Below are 22,126 nucleotides of genomic sequence, written 5' to 3' on the forward strand. Positions count from 1 at the left end.
CTGTCAGATTGGCTAGAATGATAGGGAAAGATAATGCATAATGTTGGAGAGGATGTGGGAAAACGGGGAGACTGATACATTGTTGGTGGAATTGTGAATGCATCTATCCATTCGGGAGAGCAATCTGGAATTATGCCCCAAAAGTTATCAAACTGTGCATACTCTTTGATCCAGCAGTGTTACTACTAGGCTTATATTCCAAAAACATCTTAAAGAAAGGAAAGGGACCTGTATGTGCAAGAATGTTTGTGGCAGCCCTCTTTGTAGTGGCCAGAAACTGGAAACTGAGTGAATGCCCATCAGTTGGAGAATGGCTGAATAAATTGTGGTATATGAATGTTATGGGCCAGAACTTGAAACAAGGTGCTAAGTAAGTGGAATTGAGGAGACAGTGGTTAAATCTAGTTTAGCAGTGATTTAATCCTACAACAAACAATGATTTTCTAGTGATATAATGATTGATGTATAATCAGTGTCGGGCATATGAGGAGGAGCTGTCAGGGCCAGAAAGGACAAGCCCACTAGAAGCTCTAAGAGCCTCAGTCAGGATTCAGTTGAGGAAATTCAGGTAAGTTCTTGGAACCAAGACTACAGAAGGCCTCCAGAAAAACTAGCCGAGATCCAAGTGAAGGAGATAAGACTTTGAAGGAGACAATAAAGGATTTGGACTTTTAACTCCTGTCTGCATTCGGGGTGATTACACTGAACTGAAACGAAGGCTGCTTCCAGAAGCTCCCCAAGAAACCTGCTCCCAGAGAACATTATTATTTTAGAGAAGAATACTACATGTGAATATTATGGAATATTATTGTTCTGTAAAAAATGACCAACAAGATGATTTCAGAAAGGCCTGGAGAGATTTACATGAACTGATGCTGAGTGAAATGAGCAGGACCAGGAGATCATTATGTACTTCAACAACAATACTATATGATGATCAATTCTGATGGATGTCGCCCTCTTCAACAAGGAGATGAACCAAATCAGTTTCAATAGAGCAGTAATGAATTGAACCAATTACACCCAGCAAAAGAACTCTGGGAAATGAGTATGAACCATTACATAGAATTCACAATCCCTCTATTTTTGTCCGCCTCCATTTTTGATTTCCTTCACAGGTTAACTGTACTCTATTTCAAAGTCTGATTCTTTTTGTATAGCAAAATAACTGTATGGACATGTATACATATATTATATTTAACATACACTTCAACATATTTAACATGTCATCTGGGGGAGGAGGTAGGGGGCAGGAGAGGAAAAATTGGAACAAAAGGTTTTGCAATTGTCAGTGCTGAAAAATTGCCCATGCATATCTTGTAAATAAAAAGCTATAATAAAAAAAATATATATATAAAATAATTTCCTTATCCAAGATTATTAGTTCCTAAAAATACTAAATTTAAATAAAATACTTTAATAATTTTATAAGTAAAAATAATATTTAATTACATTAAAATTATAGAATCCACTAAATAAATTTACTAACACTCATACATTCAAAGAGTATGCTAGGATTATAGGATTTTAGAATTAGAAGATAAAGTTCACAATTGTAAAAAATAATAAAATAACAGCATCAATTAACAGGTTTCCTAAAGAAAGATGATGAAAATTATGGCAAATGTTTTCAACACAAGAGCAAATAGAGTCCAGTGCATTCATCAACTGTTAAAATTTAAATACAAATTCTTAAAGACATTAAGATACTAATTTCCTCTTAACTAATAAAGTTTAAGCTTTTCTTTTACATAGAAAAATTTCCAATAAGAATTGCATTTTATGTACTTTAAATAATATCATGTAGTTAGACCATTACGAAGTTGGGAAGAAAGCAGTAAATCCAGACATTTTATAAAAACAGCTGAGCAGTACCAGTTACGATAATTTGAATGATACCAATGAACCATTGTATCCAAGCCAATTTGTTAAATGAATTTTAAAAACACACACACACACACACACACACGCACGCACAGATGTGTAATTCAGATGGTTTTCCTTTGCCCTCTCTTAAAATTCTCACAAAACTAGTAGTAAAATGAAACATTTTATGGCATGTACAATTAAGCAATTGTATCAGTCAGTATATAGTTAGCTATAATGGTTACCAAAGCTAAAGCAAGTAATTCTCCAAATCCATATTTTAAGTTTTTCTAGACATCTGAAGTATACATATGTCTTTTTGCTTCTTAAAAGCTAAAAAAGGTTTACTGAAAGGAGAATTATTTCAAATTTGTGATTATCAGAAAATTTTATTTCTACTATTCTACTAGTCCATTTGATTTTTATTTTAGTGCAGACCTGTACTTTCAATGATAGGGTGAGGAAATTCTCTCTACCAAAGGGCACATGACAAAAATAGGAACATCTAGAAGAACAGAGCATTTAGGGGAAAAGCTAATTAATTTTATTCATTTTTATATATGTTGAATTTTTAGATGTCTCTAGGATATCTACTAGATGTAAAATATCCAAGAGGTAATTGGTGAAATTCAAGTCAAAGTCTCCATATATAATCAAAATATTCATAGCATCATATGTGATAATAATAATGAACAAGGAAAAATATGTCCATCAATTAAGAAATGAGTAAATAAATCACGATTTACTCATGAACATAGTGGAATGTTACCATACTTAAAGAAATGATGACTATGAAGAATTAAGAAGTATGAGAAATATATGAACTGAAGCAGAATGAAATAAACATAACTATATATACAATGACAACAATGTAAAGCAAAAGAACAACAACAAAAAAACTGAACTGAGTATATTATAATAATGAAGAATCTTGGCCCCGATAAAGAAATGATAAAATACTTAACCTTCCTTTCTTTGCTGGAGGTGAGGTAGTGAGTGGAAAACTATGGGTATAGAACACTGCTTAAACTGTCAGACTTTGCAACACATCAGTTAGTTTTGTTGAATTGTTTTTCTTTTTTTTTATTCTCTGTTAGAAGTGATGGGAAGAATGTAGAAAAGAGTAGGAGTGTACCTGGAAATATAGATGATACAAAAACAACAACAACAAAAAAAACCCACAAAATTTCCAAAAGAGGTTGATTATTGATGTGATATGAAGCAACTGATACCTTGTCCAATTTATCTACATGGGCACTGCCAAAATATTACAATTACAAAAACATCTTTGGATCATATAAACAATCTGTGAAAGTTTAATGGAAAAACAAAAAGAACACACAGTTTGATAAAGTGCCGGGATGATTTTATTCCACCAAAGCATCCTTCCTGAATTTTATTCTGATCTTTTTGGCTCAAACATACAATGAGATGTTACTTTCAGGGAAATCTGAGATTCCTAGGCTGCTTCTTGGTATTCTACAATTGATACTCCAGAAACTACATATTGAATACAGTTTACATTATTTTTCTGACTTGACATTTACATATCATTTTTATGGCATTAATATGGAATAAGAGTCAGTTTGGCATGTTGACTTAGGAAAGCATGAAAACAACTGTAATTCTCTTTCCCTCTTCTTGCCTATTATATGCTATTTCACTAAAAACAATCTCAATATTGAAACTACCAGGAAACCTTATTGCTAAGATTTGTCCATCTATTTACTAATCTCTATTCTCTTTAATTCATCTATTAAACTACTGATAATTTCTTTTTTTTAAACAGGCAGAAAGGATCTTAGAGGTCGCTGAGTTCAAAGCCCTTGGTTTTACAGATGAGGAAACTGCAGATAGTGAGAATAGACTTGCCTAAAATCATACAATTAGTTCCAGAAATAGATTATTCCTGACTACATCCAGCATCCTATCCATTATGCCACCAACCAACCTCTGTTGCACAGAAAGAAGTAAATAAATTCTATGGAAAAACTCAACTAATTTCTTCAAAATTAAATCAACATAGACTTTAATACTTGAGACTTCTATGAAAAGGGGAGGCTAGATAAGGCAAAAAAAAAATGTTGAAAAACATGGTGGTGTTATATTAAAGGATGAAAGGTCAAAGGATACTCCTGAAGCAATGTGACTATATATAATAAATACCTTCTTCAAGAAAAGAATTGGTTTGGGGCAGCTAGGTGGCGCAGTGGATAGAGCACCAGCCCTGAAGTCAGGAGAACCTGAGTTCAACTGTGGTCTCAGACACTTAATACTTTCTAGCTGTGTGGCCCTGGGCAAGTCACTTAACCCCAATTGCCTCAGCAAAAAATGAAATTGATATTCTACCAGATAGGAAATCACTTGTAATTGATATGTCTGAATACAGATCAGCAACTTGTTGGAATTAAGATCAAGATCTGTACAAAATTAAAGAACAAAATAGGGGGAGGAGGGGAGCATAATTCTCCAACTTGAATTACTTAAACAAGTTTGCAAAAACAAGATGCAAAAAAAGGGAGGGGGAGGAGAAAATAAATGGCGGTAAGACATATTCACCAATTACAGCAATTTCATATAGAACTTTTTAGCCAGTGAAATGGAACAAAGAGCAAAAAAAAAAAAAAAAAAAAAAGCTTGATTAACAAACACTCAGGTCTCCTTGTCAAACAAAGAGACATAGAAGCCAAGGGCCACACAAGTACAGAAAGAATATCCTCATTCATATTAAGAGTAAGATGATGAGCAGGATAGCTTCATAAAATGGCAAAAAACATATAAGGTAAAAAGTTTCAAGAAAGAATAAGGGAGAGACTGAATCAAACTAAATCACTCAAAGGATATTAAGAATAAAACTGTAAGGAAGACAAGAGACCAAATTCAGAAAATATATGCAAGGATAGGAGATACTTTTCAGCCTCAAAGATTAAGGAAGCATTACATTTGGGTGTGCTTCCACAAGAAAATAGTAAAAATTCATTGAGTACAAGGAACATTCATTTGTGTTTTTTAAATTTTTGGTACCCAGCTATAACACACCTGTATGCCTGGCACATAGAAGGCATTTAGTAAATGTTTCCTGAATTAAACTAAACTGAAATGAAAATGGCACTAAAAAGAGAACAACACTGAGAAAAAGTAATTTGATTACACTAATGGAGCCAGATGAGATCAAGAGTACATGAAAGAGATCCATGTGCTGGCAGCAAGACTAGTAAAAGACCATTTCTCAAAGTATGTGAAAGTCATGGGAAAAAGCCAGGTCTTATTATTACCCATAAAAGGCAACTGAGAGACTGTCAATAACTAGAAACCCATATGCCTGTTTTCCCAGCTATTAAAAATGTTTTCAAAGAATAATGTATGTACACATAAGGCAACTTTGATGAGGGAATCTGAAGGGAACTGGCAAGGCTTTCTTCAAGTGATATTTTACAGCAGATGACATCTTTATCATCACAACTGCCTAAAAGATGCGGAGAATTGAAGCTCCCACTATGCTAATTCTTTGCTGAATATAAAAAAGCATTTAAGTCAGTTAATCAAAACTTTAAAAATTTTACAAGTATTTTATTTTTTCAAATACATGCAAAGATAAGTTTTCAATATTCACTTTTGCAAAATCTTATGTTCCAAAATTTTCTCCCTCCCTCTCTCCTTTCCCCTCCCCAAGACAGCAAGTAATACAATATAGGTTAAACATGTGCAATTATTCTAAACATAATTCCATATTTGTTATTCTGCGTACACACAAAAATCAGAAAAGGAGAAAAAATGAGAAAGAAAACAAACAAACAACAAAAGATGAGAATATTATGCTTTGATCCACATTGATTCTCCATAGTTCTCTTTCTAGATGTGAATGGCACTTTCTATCATAAGTCTATAAGAACTGCCTTGAATCACCTCATTATTGAAAAGAACCCAAGTCTATCACAGTTGATCCTCAAATATTCTTTTTGTTGTTGTGTACAATATTCTCTTGGTTCTGCTCACCTCACTTAGCATCAGTTCATGTAATTCTTTCTGAAATCACCCTGCTCATCATTTCTTATAGAATAAGATTCCTTACATTCAGATACCATAACTTATTCAGCCATTCCCCAACTGATAGGCATCCTTGCCATTACAAAAAGGGCTGCTACAAATATTTTTGCACGTGGAATCTTTTCCCTCTTTAATGATCTCTTTAGGTTACAGACTCAGTAGTGAGAGTGCTGGATTAAAAGGTACACAAAGAGCAAAATTCTGTTTTTAAAACACTCTCCAACAACAAGGTGTACTTCATGCCAGTGTCAAAATGATACCAAGGCTCTTTGAAAGACGCAACAGAGATAATTTTGTTTGATAATCCTCAGGTCACCACTTATGTGTGATGGTGAATCTTCCACATGCTGTTCTGTTTATGGATGATCCCGTGCTCAGGAACATCACACAGTCTCCTGAATATTGCCAATGGTAGATCAAAAAACTTAACCAAATGCATAGAAAAAAAATGAAGTGGATGAGGATTCATCAACAGGTATTTATAAAATACTTACTACATTCCAGGAGTATATGTAGACATTTGGATGGACATTCTAGAAAGTTAATCTATCATCTTCTTAGTTATCATTTAGACAGTGTATACTATGTATCAGGCATTGTGGCAAGATTGTCTTGTTTGACTCTCATAACAACCCTGGGTTGTTACAGATGAGGAAACTGAGGCAAGCAGAGGTGAAATGACTTGCCCAGAGTTACTACTTGGCTCTAAGACAGTCACCTAAGAGGCAGTGATGAAGCGAAAGAACTCTGGGAAATGAGTGTGAACCACTACATAGCACTTCTAATCCCTGTTTTTGTCCCGCCTGCATTTTTGATTTCCTTCTCAGGTTAATTTTACATTATTTCACAGTCCAATTCTTCTTGTGCAGCAAAATAATTGTGTGGATATGTATACATATATTTTATTTAACATATATTTTAACATATTTAACATGTATTGATCTATCTGCCATCTAGGGAAAGGGGTGGGGAGGAGGGGAAAAGTTGGAACAGATTTTGCAAGGGTCAATGCTGAAAAATTACCCATGCATATATATATCTTGTAAATAAAAAGCTATAATAATAATAATAATAAAGAGGCAGTGGTGAGTTGCAGCACGAGTATAAGCAGGATGACAACATATTACAAACAAGGAATTATGAAGAAGTGAGTAAAGTATGTTACTAAAGAAATATACAAATGGAAGTGGCTGGCTGTTCAAGTGGTGAATGCAGGGAATGATAACCAGTGATTGTCTCTGTGTTTCACTAGTTTTGGCGACAGCTAGAGATAATGAATGAGGCCACTATGACCAACCAGCAGGAAGACATATCCAAGATTCAGCTAGGTGGTGTAGTGGACAGAGCATCAGGCTGGAAGTCAAGAAAACCGAGCTACAATCTTGCTTCAGTTTCCTTTTCTCTAAAATGGGGATAAATAAGAGCACCTACCACTGTCAGGTTGTTGTGAGAAAAATATGAGATACTTTATGCAAAGATATACCAATGTTAGCTGTAACTTACTCACACAGGAGAGGCAAGCATCTGTGATGGTGGGGGGATACCCACATAAATGAAGGCACAGATCTAGTTGAGTATCTCCATTTTCTACCAAAAGCTCTGCTTGGATTCAATTCCCCTAAACTGTGTACCCTTTGGTCCCTGCCCCACTTTTCAGTGTCCCTTTGTATGCTGTCTTCACCTATTTATTCACCTATCTCTTTTTCTTATATCCCCAGGACTTAGCACAGTGCCTCGCACATAGTAGGTTTTAACTAAATATTACTGAATTGAGTAGAATTGAGGAGTGTTATATTACATTTTCATCTAAGAATTCTAGAATCTCTTACAAGATTATCTAAAATATTTTTTTGTCTACTACAAGTGAACATGCCACAAACATATGAAAACATATGAATTTTTAGGGAATTATAAAATTAAAGAATTGGAGGAATTTTTAGTCCTGAATTTGTGTTAACTAATTGTATAAGTGATCTCACCTACATAGACCTTGGTTCAACTTTCTCATTGAAATTAAAGGGTTTGGGCCACAATTGTTTTCAGTTCTAAAAAGAATTTAAGAATTCTAACTTGTCAAATAATTTCCCACATTACAGAAATTAAAGAGTCCCTCATGAAGTCCTAATGTTTGAATCTATCAGTCTACTTGATACTTTTTGAAACAAAAATATCCCTACTAAAATCTTGAGTTAAATTAACAAAGAAAAGTTCAGTGACATATGGGAGTCTGCAGGTAAAAATCAGAAAAGGCACTAAACACTAATGTAGTAGAAAGCGAGTCTTTAAGAATGTGGTCTTTAAGACTGAATGGTCACAGCACTTGACTATGATAGATTTATTAAAAAATTATTTATTAAAATTTTTATAATAATATAAATAATAATAATAAAATATGAGATTTTAGTTGGGACTTAAAGGAAGCCAGAAAAGTCAGCAGGTGGAATTGAGGAGGGAGAGCATCCTAGCCATTGGAGACAGCCCCACAAAATGCCCAGAATTAGAGATGACATATCTTATAGGAACAGCCTAATCAGTGTCACTGGACTGAAGAGTACAAGAAAGGGAATAAGATAGAAGAATAAAAAGATAAGAGAAGGCTAGGTTATAAAGGATTTTGAAGACTTGATCCTGAGGCAAAAGAGAACCAATGGAATTTATTGAGTAGGGTTCAGACCTATATTTTTAAGAAAATCAGGAGCAGCTAGATAGCATAGTAAATACAGCATCAGCCCTAGACTCAGAAGGACCTGAGCTCAAATTGAGCCTCAGACACTTAACATTTGTTAGCTGTGTGACTAAGTCACAACCTTAATTATCTCAGGGGGATAAAAAGAAAATGATGGGGAGACTTGAGGCAGATGACTTACCAGCAGGATACTGTAATAATCTGCACTGAAGGAATGTGAATGTCACAGAAGAGGAAACTTATTGGGGACCTTGCAAAGATGAAATAAGCAGGCCCCGGCTAAATCTGGGATACAAGGTAAAACAGTGAGTAACCCAGGATGACTCCTAGTGAAAGACTACAGGGACAGTGCTGCTCTATTCAGTAGGAGAGAAAGTTGAAGAAAGGGGGAGGAAAAATTAGGAGGTGGGTAGAGAATTGTTTTGGACCCATTTGATTTAAAGTGTTTCCTGGACATCTGGAGGTGAGCAGAAGAGCTGGGGAAAGATAGATTTGAGAATCAACACAAGAGATGGTATGAAATGGGAGTGAAGAGGGCACAGGACAGAACCCTGAGGGATTCCTATGGTTAGAGGGCCCCACCTGGGTGAGGACCCAGCAAAGGAGTCCATGCAACAGCAGTGGGAAAGGAAGAATGGGAAAGGAGGAGCTTCCTCCCAAAAAAGGGCAAGGGAAAGGGCGAGCAACAGTATTAAAGGCTGCAGATAGGTCCAACAGAATGAGGATAGGGAATGAGTGCTTTGAAGAAGATCTGACATCTACACAAGAGAATCTTCACAAGCAGTGATCCTAACTATAGAATTATAGAGCCAGAAAGAACGCAAAGATTCAATAAGAAACAAATTTCTAAGATATGTTAATGACCACATCCAAATAAAATATGGGAGAGGAAGAAATATAAGGATACACTTCAAATTTTTTATTAAAATAATTTAATGTTTCCTATTTCAAAATAGATGCAACCCTCTCTTAATTTTAGATATCTTGAAAGAAAATTACTTTTATAGAAGTAAACTGGAAGCACTGGTATGGGGAAAAATCTACTTTATTGGTTAGTTTATGTGATGTTAGGCTCTTATAATATGTAATTGTGTTCCAGAAGACAGGTTCTGTCATGTGAAAAATTATGTTAATAATAAGGTGTTACTGTATTCTACAATATTATTTGGAATAGTATTTGTTCTAAAAGGAGACTCTGAATGATAAAACACCCCATATTAAAGGCAGATTTAAGTGGCAATTACTACATTTAGTTAGAATACTTTGAGACTAAATTTCCTTTTTTAAAAAAAATAATGGAGGCCTATATTCCAAATCCCACTTCCTTTCTCCTTTTTTCTTTACACTATGATTAATTATGAAATGTTTTCTGAAACAATCAATTAGTCAATTCTTGGACCACATTATATATTCAGTACCCTATCTTGCTGCTTCTTATTATATTTATTTCTCTTTCCCCTAACTTCAGTTACTTTGTTGCTTGTTATTACCTCCACTAGAGGGCAGGCAAATGGAATAAAAAGCTAGGAAACAATGTTAACTTCCGAGAAGTTTTAACAATGTCCCCCTCATATTCTGCATTAATGGTGGGCTAGACAGAATCCTCTGGAACTACAGCAAATATACAATAATACAGCCACACCAGCTTTATGAATGGGCAGAATAAAAAGTCGATCACCTAGGAAACATAAGTGGAGAGGACCTAAATATTCCTTCATTTACTTAACAATGAGGTAAGATGCCAGATTCCCAGAATGAGTGTCCCTTGCTTCAGGATTTTTTGTCACTAAACTACTTTAAAGCCCTATTATCATTTTGGGGGTGGGGCATTATTAATCCATTATGCTCCATTAATATCTTCTTAAATTTTTAAATTAATATTTTTAAATGAATTAGCTTTCTTTGATAAACTAAGGCCATCACCAACCAAGATCCTAATGTCAAAGAAACACAGGTACATTTTGATGAGGGGAAAAAAGAAATGTCAGGGTACATTTCTTGGAAGGAGCTCTGAGATATTAAGATTTAACAAGTGAGTATTTGTGCCTTTGCAAAATATATCATACAGAAAAAATGGAACTCTTGTTAAAGACAAACTTCACCATTTTGCTTAGGCCTAACTGAATACAGCTGCTCAGAACTGGACAAATAGCTACTGTAAAGATAGTAAAATAGGGTCAGACAAAAGAGAAACAACTTCAGAGAATTTTATGAATACCCGTAAACATCAGCAGACAACAAGACTGTAATAAAAAATAGATTTAAGTGTTTACATTCATCAAGCAGTAAGACAAAGTGGGGAAGCCTCAAACAAGGAATAAAGCCACCAATAGAGCAGTTTTCATCTTACATACACTACAGGAGGGACTGTTGGCCTTTTTAGTGACCAGTGCAGATAATACTAAGCAGAAGCAGTATCACTGTTAGCAATTTCTGGATGACTAATAATGGCAGTGAGATTTTTATACTATCCATGATATTTCCCCCCAACATTGCTTTCTTCCCTTTCAAACAGTAGAAGTAATAAATAGGGTTTTATACACAAGGTGAGGCAACATAAAGAACAGAACTGGAAGCTCCAGGTTCAACAACTGGGTTCTGGTGCCAACTTTCTGAACCTCACTGGACCTCAGTGTTTCCACCTACAAATGAAAGAACTGGATTAGATAGCCTCTAAATGTCCTTTTGGCTCTAAACTTTGATGAGAGTCCAATATCATCATTAAGAAATCAAACAGTTCTTGAACCTAAACAACATTTTGTCTATGATAGCTGTTCTTAGATTAGTTACCATCCCCTGCTCCTGACCAGAGAGAACTAGATTCTACATATAATTTGGCCTCTTGATCCAAGCAAGAGCTTTCCTTTTAAGTAGCATTCTCAATCTGATATATTCATCAACAGGCTCTATCAGGCTATCTGCAGTATTTATGATGTTTGGTGTAATGATGTTACTTGTATTATTTTTTCAAACTTGGCCATGGAACACTTTGAGATTTGAATGAAGGTTCTATGTGCTGACTGAGGGGAGGAAGGAACAGGGTCCAGGAATATGTAATACTTTCCAAAATAATAAAGGATAAAAGAGTTGGGAAATCCTGACACAAGAAAAGGCAAACTAAGTCATTTCCTAACAATAAGAAATTGTCATATGTATTTTTGATATGTAAATCAATCTTTAAGTCTTAGAGGAAAAATATTACTAGCATCAAAAGTCTCGTGGAGCTCCTGTTCACATCTTTTGGAACACCAAGATTCTATAGAATTCTATAGAATATAACTTTGTGAAATGTGACTTTAGAATGATATTTAACATAAACACTATCAAAAAAAAGTAGATGATAATTTCCATTAAAACCAATTTCAGTAAATAAAATGTCCTCTCCACTATGAAAGCAAGTACACAAAAGCATTTTGATCTCCTTCAGAAGATTTCATCAAATAACAACATGGAGAAGGAAAAAAAATTCTGGGAAGGAAGCCTTCCAATTCAGGGCAAATAACAACTTCAAAGTTTATGTATCCATGAATCAAAATTCAATAGTACAAACACCATAAGAGGAAGACATTTTGGCTCTAGACGGTTTTTTAACTATACAGAAATAATGTATTTTTGTGCAACAAGTAAAATGTTAGTCAAAGTTTCATAATGTTGAATCATTTTTTTAGAAGTTAGCACATAAATGAAATGAGCTCAACCAGAAGATCATTATATACAGGGCAACAAGAAGACTATATACAATGATCAATTTTGATGGACGTAGATCTCTTCAACAATGAGATGATTCAAACCAGTTCCAATTGTTCAGTGATGAAGAGAGCCATCTACACCCAGAGAGAGGACCGTGGGAACTGAGTGTAGACCACAACATAGCATTCTTACTCTTTCTTTTGTTGTTTGCTTGCATTTTGTTTTCTTAGTTTTTTTTTTCCTTCTTGATCCGATTTTTCTTGTGCAGCAAGATAACTGCATAACTGTATACATATATTGGATTTAACATATATTGTAACATAGTTAACATGTACTGGACTACCTGCCATCTAGGGGAAGGTGTGGGCAGAAGAAGGGGAAAATTTGGAACAGAAGATTTTGCAAGGATCATTATTGAAAAATTACCCATACATGTTTTGTAAATAAAAGCTTTTGTTAAAAAAAAAAAAAAAAAAAAAAAAAAAAGGTTGGCTATATGGTACAAATGGATAGCCCTTTAGTCAGGAAGACCTGAATTCAAATCCTAAGACATTTAACACTTCCCAGCTCTGTGACAAGTCACTTAACCCCAATTGCCTCAGAAAAAGGGCATAGCACACAGAAAATTCCAAAATTAGTCTGCCATAAAGGTTGGCCACAGTTTAAGCTGAAAGAAAGGCAAAGATTCTGCACTATCTTATGTTATTCCCCAAAACAGAATAATACAAAATATCTTTACTGTGCTGGGATACCATGTAAATACCTTGTTTGTTTTCATCGTAAAATTCATTTGTTTCCTCAGTCTTCTTTGCCCACTTGACCAAGATGAATGTGATAAAACCCATTAAGTTAAGGGGAGGGAGCCTAGTAATCAATTAACCATTAAGTATAAAGAAATGGAATGCAAATCAGGTGCCCACCTTATTTGCAGATAAAGGTTCCCTCACAAGGATGCTTCTTATTCTGATGAAATCACAAGTTCCAATCAAAAAATGCAGGTAGAGGAGAAGAAGGAACTGTGCTAGCTACTGGAGATACAAAGATGAAAATATAAGAGTCCTTGCCCTCAAGAAACTTACATTCTATACAGGTCCATAATACATACCCAAAGAAAAAAAATATTCATTTACTACAACTCTCCAGTATCACTCCAGCTGATGAACAAAGCTATGGTAAAGTAATATAAGAAGAAAATTCATTCTAGAATCAACAGCAAAAAATTCTTACAGAAACATTTCATTATCAAAATTCAATTTGCGACCATGCACAATGTAGCCAATACTTAGTTCAGCACTAAGTCTACTATCTTTTCAATTGGTTCAAATACTTATTTAAAAAAGAGAAAACTCTGATGTGCCTTAAACTTAAACTATACCCCCTTGTGGAAAGACAACCAATTCTACAGATTTAAAAGGAAAAAAGTTACCAAATGTGTCTATTAGTGGTCATAGGCATAAAACTACTTTTGTATCTAAGAACCTATGCTCATCATAACGAACTTTACAAATGTATACATAATTTTTAAAAAGGTAACCCACGTAAGATATTAAAACACAAATACTATTTTATCATGATGGCTAAGCTCATGATTATTCTGAGCCTTAGGCACCAGTAAAGTTTCTTATTCTTTAAACTGATCTCAAAATTAACTGCATTAGGAGAAAACAAGTGCTTATGGAAAACAATGGTTTTTGGTCTATTTCTGCAGAAATTAACTAAAAATAAAATTTCAAGAATCTAGGAGTAGTGAAAAAGAAAAAATGTCATCTAAAAACTACAAGTCAATTATGAAAGACAGAATTTCTCCACTTTAGTTGGAACAAACAAGGCTGAACTTACACACTTATTTTTCTTTCCTTCTTTCTTTCTTTTTTTCTTTTGCTGAGACAATTAGGATTAAGTGACTTGCCCAGGGTCACACAGCTAAGAAAAGTGTGAAGTGTTAAGTGTTTGAGGCCAAATTTGAACTCAGGTTTTCCTGACTTCAGGGCTGGAGCTCTATCTACCTAGCTGCAAGACTTATTTTTAAAACAAAATTTGAAAATATGTCAAAGGGTCTAAAAGCACAGGAATTACATTTTAGAGTTGTACATAATTTTATGTATAAGGAAAACAGCCCCCAAAGTATGTTTTCTCTACTAATATGACTTCCACCAGATCAGAAAAGAATAAGTACCTATCTCAAGCTTACTTCACAAGACAGAGAAGATAGAGTTCTGAACTAAATTAATAAAGGAAATCAAGCACAAATGATCAATTAGGGCCTAAATTATTTCCAAAACCAAAGTCATCTCAGCAGATTTAAAGGGGTTCGAGAGGGAAGAGGGAGAAGAAAAGATTCAAACTCTTCTTAATTTGCTTAAAAAAAAAAAAAAGTGATCGGCTTTGGCAAAGGTTTGGCTCTGCTTCAACACAAGTAAAAATCTGTTTGCTTTCATTGTAAATCCATGTGTCTCTGAATCAGTGAATAGTAAAGTTTAAGGCAGGGATGTATTTATCAGGGAAGTGGAAAAAATCTTTGAAAAATAATTCTTTTCCTCAAGATACAGTTTATCCATTTACAAACAACTTTTTTTCCAGTAACATTTCCACAGAATTGTATTAATTTTGTTTTTCTCGATCAGGGATCCTTAAATTTGTGTCACAGATTCCTTCTGGTATCTGGTAAAGTCTATGGAACCTTTTTCAAAATACTAATTTAAATGCATAAAATCAAGTTACAGAATTACAAAGGAAAATTTTTATTATACCAAAATAGTCATCAAAATATTCTTTTAAAAGCTGAGTCCATGGATCCCAAACTAATAACCCAATATTGTTAAGGACACAATGTAACACTTGGAAATTGCCATTTAATAAATACTCTGATATCACTGACATCATTAATAATTAATAAAGCAAAAAAAATATATAGAATATTTTTATTTATTTGATTTGTAGATGAGGTGTTTTATGCGACTTGTTTCCCTTCTCCCAACTTTTAAAGTTTTTTTCCCCTCCAATAAATTTTTATTGTTCAGTCATTTCAATTATGTCTAACTCTTCATTATTCCATTCTGGAGTTTTCTTGACAAAGATACATAAGTAGTTTGCCATTTCCTTCTCCAGCTCTCATTACAGCTAAGGAAACTGAGGCAAATAAGATAAGGTGACTTCCCCAGGCTCATATAGCTAGTTAAATATCTAAGGCCAGATTTGAACTCATGAAAACCAATCCTCCTGATTCCAAGGCCATTGCTCTATCTACTGCACCACCCAGCTGCCCTTTAAACAAAATTAAATAACCATTAATTTAAAAGATTCCAGTACAATCTAATTTTAATTAAAGAATATTCGGGCTAGATTGGTCTCTAAAGAAAGATGAGTAATCTTGGCAGGACCCCGAAGGAAGTAAAACAGCACTCAAATCTAAGGATTGCTTTACTACATATATACACAAAGACTCTCTCATTCACTCTCATTGTCTCCCATCACTCTCTCTCTCTCTCTCTCTCTGTCTCTCTTTCTTTCATTTTCGCATTTGCAAGGCCAAAGCCCAAACTTCCAGATAAATCCTCAGAACAATAAGCCCAAAATACAATTGGGGGAGGGGAGGAGAGGATGGGGGAATGACAAGACAGCATGGCAAAATGGAAAAACTAAAACTTTAGTGTCAGAAAATTTGGGTTTCAATACTAGTTTTACTGGTATGAGGATTGGACCTCTCTGATCCTGTTTCTGTATCTATAAGAAAACAGACATAGACTACATTATTTCTAAACTCTAAATCTGTTATGCTTTTCTCACATCAGGATAGCAGAAGACAGGAAATAATGCAAAAACTCAAGTCCTCATCTCAAAAAGATGCAAGTTGACTATAGCACCCACACAAGAAGGAAGTCAACATAGAAAAGGAGGAGAAGGAAAGTCAGAATCACAGGATTCTGAGATAGAAAGAAACCTAATGACCACATTTAATCCAACCTTCTTTTTTTTTAACAGATGAAGTAACTATGAGCAAAGATAACTTGTCCAAAGCTCACAGTGAATTGGAGACAAAGTCAGAAGTAGAACCCAGTCTATTGTTCTTTCTACTCCACTATATTCAAATGCAGACTCACAGAATCATCATCTTGTCCACTTCATAATGAAGAGACTGGAGGGATGCAGACCTTGCAGAAGAATAAGTATAACTTTCATCCTTCCAGCTCCATCAGATATTGAAAGGAATAGCCACAAGGGCATCCCCTGGAAAAAGAGGAAACCCAGCACTTCGTGGGAAGGGGAAAGGTACCGGAAAAGACTTTAGTGCAAAGCAAACTCGATTGATAACAAGACAGTGGGGGTGGGGGGTGGGGAGGGGGGACCTTAAAGCAACCTTAGGCTTGATATGATTGGGGAGGTGATGATACTCCTACTGAGTAGCGCAGACAAACCCCATTTTCAGTTCTGAATATCTCATTTGGGGAGAGCCTCTGATAAACTAAAATGTCCAGAGGAGGGCAACCAGGCTCTGGAGATCTCTCTGGCTCTGCTGCATAAACTGGTAATAGTTAGCTTAGAGAAGAGAACTCTGGAGGAGCTGCCTGGATCAGAATATTCAATTAAGGATACAAAGGGAAAGAGTAATGATGGGGGTCAGGATGAGAAGTAAGAGGTGGAAACAGAGAAGCAAACGAAAGGCATTTATGGGTGGTCTACTATCTCATGAGCTAGAACAGCGCTAAGTGATGGGATTAACAAGAAAAGCAAAAATTGTGTGTGTGCTCGGACCTTCTATCCTAGTGGTTGGGACCACACAGACAGAAGAAGGTTTAGAAATGCCAGAAGGAAAGAACACATGGCTTCCTCAGTTGATCCCAAAGCGGAACAGACTGAATTAAGAGACTGCACCTCCCCTGGGTTCACAAGCAAAAGCCCAAGTACCCCCTTGGAGGTGGGGGAGACAACGAGAGTCTCAACAGGTGGGCTGGCCTCCCAGGACCCCCGCCTCTCCTGGGGGTCATAGGATCGGCGCTAGAAGGAATCAGAGACGCATCCTCTCGCCCCCTTATTTTACAGATGGAGGAACTGGACCGAACACGGGCCTGGGGTTCTCTCCAGCCATCAGCCATTCTGCGGGGCGGCCCCCCAAAGGAAGGGGAAGCTCCCACTCAGTGCCAGGCACTGTGCTGAGTGCTCTGTCATTTGATCTTCCCCACCACCCCACTGCTATCCTCATTTTACAGCTGAGGAAACTGAGGCAGAAGGAGGCTAAAGGACGCGGTCTCGCCGCTGCTAAGCCCCCTCCTTCTCCCCATCCGGCTCCCAGAGGTCCGGACCGATGACCAGGCCTCCAAGGGATCTTCTCTACTCAGAACCACAGAACTGGGAAAACTGCAGGTGAAAGAGGGGAGGGGAGGGAGAGAAGAGGGAAAGGAAGGGGAAGAAGAGAAAAGGGAGGAGGAGGAAAGGAAAAAGAGACAAGGGAGGAAGAGGGAGGAGGAAGAGGAAAGAAGCAGAGGAAGGGGAAAGGGAAAGAGAAGAGGGAGGAGGGGGAAGAGATCCGAGAGAAAGGAGGAAGAGGAGGGAGGATGCAGGGCAGGGCAGGAGAAGCTGGGCCGGCCCGGGGCTCACCTGCCGGGGCCGCCTGCCCGCCGGGCGGTCTTAGCTGAAGCTCGGGCTCAGGGGGCTCGCGCGCTCGCGGCTCATAGCCCCGGAGCCGGAGGCCCGGACAGCCCGGCCACACCCAGCGCGGCGCCGCCGCCTCAGCCGCCGGGAGCCCGCTCTCCGCCTGGGCCGAAGGTCCTGAGCCCTCCGGGTCCGCCGCGTCTGGTCCTCTTCCCGCTCCGCCGCCGCCGCCTCCTCCTCAGCCGCCGCCGCCGCTGCCGCCGCCGAGCCCCGCACCGCTACCGTCGGGCTCCCGCAACCGAGCAGCCAGCGAGCAGCTAGCAGAGGAGGGAGTGCCCGACGCCGCCGCGGGGGGCCGCGCAGGCACCGCCCTCTCCCCCCGCCCCCGCGCCGCAATGGTACGGCCCCCCAACCAGGCCTCCGGCGGACCGACCCACTTAGACCAGAAAAGGGGGGAGGAAGGGGAAGAAGCACGGCGCATGCGCCAGAGGCGGCTGCAGCCCGGCCGGCTTCCTATTTTCCCACTGGGGGCCAGAAGGGTGGAGAAGGGGGAGGGTCGTTCCCGGCCCCCTTCGGTTTTCTCTGCAGCTGCGGCAGAGTGGGACTCCAGGAGCTTGGTGCAGGGAGCACCAAAGGCCCCACTAAAGGCGAACGTGTAGGCTCGGTGGCCATCGAGGAAAGGGAGAGTGTAAGCTCCCAGAGGGCAGACCCCGTTTTACTTTGGGCCCTGAATCCTCAGAGCCCAGCCCAGGGCACTTGCGCTCAGTGACCCGGACCCGTCGTTCCTCTAACCCCGACCTCGTGGGGCTCTGCCTGCCTCAAGTCTCTTCCCACTTGAAGCCAATCCTCATTTAGCAATCAGTGGTTTTCCCCGCACTCAGATCTCACTCTTCATCCCCTGGAGCTCGGGAAACTCCAACGGCTCCCGATGGCCCCCGGGCGCACTAGGAAATGCTCGGTGTGGCGTTCAAAGCCCCGCATTACCCAGCAAGCCCTGTCGGACTCGATCCCCGCCTACTTTTTCAGCCTTCTTGCTCCTGCCTCCCCTATAGGAATTATTCGATCCGGTGTCACTGGCCTAGTGGCTATTCCAAGAACCAACCTCTCCCCCGCTGGATTCCATTCATTTTAGTTGTCCTCATACCGGAAAAGAGCTCTCCCTCCTCCCCTCCGGCTACTGACTTACCTAGTTTTCTTTAAATCCCAACCAAACTCTCGCCTTATACAAAAAGCCTTCTCTTAGCCCTCTTGATTACAATGCTTTCTCTCTCGGTTATTTCCTGTTTATTCTCTCTTTAGTTCGCCTTGTACTTATTTGTTAACGTCTTGTCCCCTCTATTAGACTGTAAGTTCCTTGAGGGTAGGGACTAGCTTTTGCCTCTTTTTGTATCCCTTATCACTTATTAATCACCTACTATGTGCCAGGCTGCATTATGATCAAGAAAATAAAAGGCAAAAAAATGTAAAGACAAGATATATTCAAGATAAATTGGAGATAATCAGTAGAAAGAAACAGCATTAGGGAGTGATACAAAGAAAAAGGGGGAAAAAAAAAAACAATCGAGGCAATTGGAGTTGAGATTTACCTAGAGTTACATAGCTGGCAGCTCAGGTTGAATGTGAACTCAAGAGTTCCTGACTCTGGGGGCATTATTCTATCCGCAGTATCACAGAGTTAACCCTGAGTTTATAATCTATAGAGAAAAACAGTTTGCCTATGTGGACAGGGACCAGACTTGTGGTTTCATTGATATAAGGAAGTCCTTGGTGAGGATCTTCCTATATATTAATTCATATCGGTACCTTCTCTATAGCTCAGGAGAACTGCCTAAAATAGGAAGAGGTTAATGTAGCTACTATGTAGCCCCCCAGAAGCAGAACTTGAACCCAGCACCCCTGGCTCTCTTTTCATTGTTATCCTTCCTCTCTTGTATGCAGATAAATATATTTTTTAAAATGTTGTAGACTATAAATGCAGGGAAGACCAGATCTCCATTTGCTAGGAGTAGCTTCTTATAGGAAACTCCCTACATACTGTTGAAATCACAATATATATTCATAGTAAGTACATAATAACAGTTTACTATATGTGTAAGGTAGGGCTTCTCAAACTGCCTTGTCATTTCTTAATACAGTACTTAATATAATGCCTGGCAAATAGTAGGTACTTAATAAATGTCAATTAATTGAGAAAGTCACTTCTCTTTCTGGTCTTTGATTTCACCATCTATAAAATGGGGCTAGTACTTCTGGGTCCTTCAACTCTATAATAGCCACAGAGTAAGCAAGAACTCCATTTGTTTGTTCTTCTCAGTTTCTGATCCAATATGTTGTAGTTTCCTCAAGCTTCTCCATTGCCTACTACTTAATTTTGCCCTATAGCTTCTAGAGCATTGCTTCATGCACCGTACAGAAAAACAAAAACAAAACGACAACAAAAAACATATGCCTATTGTCCAAGGAGGGCTGCAAATGTTTGCCTCCTCCTTTGCTAGCTATCTGGTATTTTACATTTGTATATCCAACTAAAACAATAAATGCAGCCATTGCATGGGCTCACTCTGAAATCTATGCAGTAGAAAAGAGCAGTTTTCCCCCCTTTCCCCTTTCTCCTTTCCTCCCTCCTCCCTTTCTTGGGGGCTAATGCGATATGATGGACGGTTGCTATAGCATTAGATCTCTGACGTTAAACAGTTTTAAAGAAACAACACTGAATTGTGAAAGCTGCTGAGGAGTTAGTGTACTGAAGCCTCTTTGTTGGGAGAAAAAAAAAGAGAGAGAGAGATTTGAATAATATCATTTCAAAGCTGGAATACTCCCACAGCATTCCAGGCTGTCATTCTTAGACACTTTCACCTGCAAGAAATTTAAAAAGACTTTGAAAAAGATGTTAGTTCTTATACTTTCCTAGGAGACAGAAAAGAGAAAGAAAGGAAGAAAGGAAAAGAGGAAGAGGAAGAAGAGAATGGGAGAAGGATGAATAGGAGGGGACACTTTGGGTAATAAGATTAGAGAGGCTAGATTAGGAGAATTTAATGGTGCTGAACAAATTGGACCACCTCTCCCATTAGATTGCAGGCTTCTGGAAGACATAGATTGTATAGATTTTTTTTTGCTTTTCTTTTTACCATTAGTGCTTACCAAAGTTGAAATGCATGTTTACCATAAGATGCTTGATAGAATGTGAACTTCTTGAGAGCAGAGAATGTTTAATTTTAATTTTTGTCTTTGTAGGCTTATGATATACATTCATGCCTATATATGTGTATGTATACATATGTGTGTGTGTCTATACACATATTCAACTTCCCCTCGGTCTCATTTATACCAAAGAGGCCCTCAGATAATGCTATAGATTTAGTTAGGATAAGGTTGTCATGTGTTTGAGAAACCTCCTAGAAAATCAAATAGAAATTCCCCTTCAGTAGTTCCTGACATGAGAACTGGGGGAGAGGGAGAGGAGTGGGTTAGAGTTGCAAGATTATTACTTAGCCTTCCTCATTTAATCCTATCCTGTTAAAACATATTGCATTTAAAGGCATTACCAATCTAAAAGCATAAAAAAAGGATTTTGCTGCTACTGCTTCAAACCTTGAGAAGAAATATAAAGCAAACCCTTCTATATCTCTTTGCCTAATAAATGATCTGGGCAGAGAAACTGCTGAATGGATAAAATCCAAGTACCAAGGGGGTGAATTTTAATTATCACCACAACGATTCCCCTTCCAAGAACATCATTCATTATATTGGTGTTTTGCTTCATCTGCTGCCATATCATTCTGCAGCCAATGCCGGTTAAAGCATAAAGTCATACTGCAAATCTTAAAGTGGAATTGATGAACAGAATTTCATTACCAGAAACCATTTGCTAAGCACCCAAGATTGCATCTAAGCCATCTAGCAATTATGGTTTGTGCTAAAACACAACAGAAATTTTAAAAGAGAGGAAAAACACAAAGCAAAATTAAAAAAAAATATAAACCTCCTGTACTTTGGAGCTGGTAATTGTAATAAGATATTTTTATTCCATTAGTTAGAATTTTCTTTGTATTCCCAGCACTTAGTACAGAGCCTAACACATAATAGGCACTTAATAAATGCTTATTGTCTGACTGCTTTTCCCTTCTACACTAAATATTTTTCTCTCTGACTGTAGTGTAGTAATGCAATATCCAAAAATTCTTCACATCCCACAAACAATTATGGGTAGTCAGGGTGAATGATTGATGCTAGAAATGGCAAGAATCA

At 37.7% G+C, this 22,126-nt stretch overlaps 1 protein-coding gene across 1 annotated transcript in view; it reads right to left on the minus strand.

Annotated features, from left to right (window-relative positions):
• GNB4 (G protein subunit beta 4) overlaps nt 1-18,235 on the minus strand; it is a 46,514-nt gene extending 28,279 nt beyond the window's left edge. Inside the window, exon 1 of the mRNA XM_051983209.1 lies at nt 17,885-18,235. The gene's annotated coding sequence lies outside the window, so the exon portion shown is untranslated. The remainder of the gene's footprint in view (nt 1-17,884) is intronic.
• Nucleotides 18,236-22,126: the final 3,891 nt, after the last annotated feature.

The sequence above is a fragment of the Antechinus flavipes genome, chromosome 3, assembly GCF_016432865.1.
Source record: "Antechinus flavipes isolate AdamAnt ecotype Samford, QLD, Australia chromosome 3, AdamAnt_v2, whole genome shotgun sequence".
Taxonomy (NCBI): domain Eukaryota; kingdom Metazoa; phylum Chordata; class Mammalia; order Dasyuromorphia; family Dasyuridae; genus Antechinus; species Antechinus flavipes.